The sequence below is a fragment of the Haliaeetus leucocephalus genome, unplaced genomic scaffold, assembly GCF_000737465.1.
Source record: "Haliaeetus leucocephalus isolate CR32 unplaced genomic scaffold, Haliaeetus_leucocephalus-4.0 Scaffold1, whole genome shotgun sequence".
NCBI lineage: Eukaryota > Metazoa > Chordata > Aves > Accipitriformes > Accipitridae > Haliaeetus > Haliaeetus leucocephalus.
The window spans coordinates 16,185,229-16,186,212 of NW_010972437.1; positions in this window are offsets into that span (position 1 = coordinate 16,185,229).

Below are 984 nucleotides of genomic sequence, written 5' to 3' on the forward strand. Positions count from 1 at the left end.
CAGGAAAGATCGCTCTTACTTTCGATGTGCATTGGATTCCCCAGGAAGTCAGATCTCGGTTAGCTACTTTATGAAAAAGTCAATTCCAAAACTAAATGCATTAAAATATACAACTCACAATTCATCTTCACTGGACTACACTATGGTTACCAACAATTCAGTCGTCTATATCTTTTTTTTTTTTTTTTAGATTATTCATTACAAAGATTTACAGCAATATAAAGAAAGAGGGGGGAAACTGCAAAGAAATTTGAAAAGAGTTTGTCAGCATATTTGGCACCTGCAGGGACCAGTAATGGATTTGGCACTTGGGGGCGGGGGGGAGGGGGGGGAGGAATACCACAAAAATAATAATATTGCTGCTGTCGAGCTATTCCTTTTAAAGAAAAATACAGAGGCAGTTAATTTTGCTTTTGGAAGGCGTCATGCTACTTTAATCGACTTTCCTACGAGACATATTTCTGTTCTTTTGAAGGGAAAGCTGAGCTATTCCTTAGCTGTGTTAGCCCAGGGCACAGCGTAATTATTTCATGCGAGGAGTTGCAGAGAAAGTGAGAAACCCATTACTCGCTGCTACAGCTATGGACCACTCTACATTTCCAGCGGCGTTTAGAAAGAGTGTTTACCTGGGGAGGGGCAGGAAGAAGAGGGAGCAAAAGGGGGAGGGTGGGGGTGGTAAAGAAATTGAAACAGGATCAAAGTTTGTGACTTAACAATGAAAACAAAATAAAAAAATCCGAACAAATGAGGAAGAAACAGAACCCAAGAAAAGTAATCGGTTACAATAAATTAAATACTATGTACAGGCATTTCACAGGCTCTTTTTCCCCACCGTTACTGTTATCCCCTAGAATCCATCCGTGGTAAAAGGAAGGAAGCGCTGTACGGTTTGAGAGAGTCTAAGCATCCTACTTATCAGTGGGTTTCGGAGCGGCGGTGCCCCCCGCGCCCCCGGGGCGCCGCCGGGCCGGGCCGGGCCGGGCC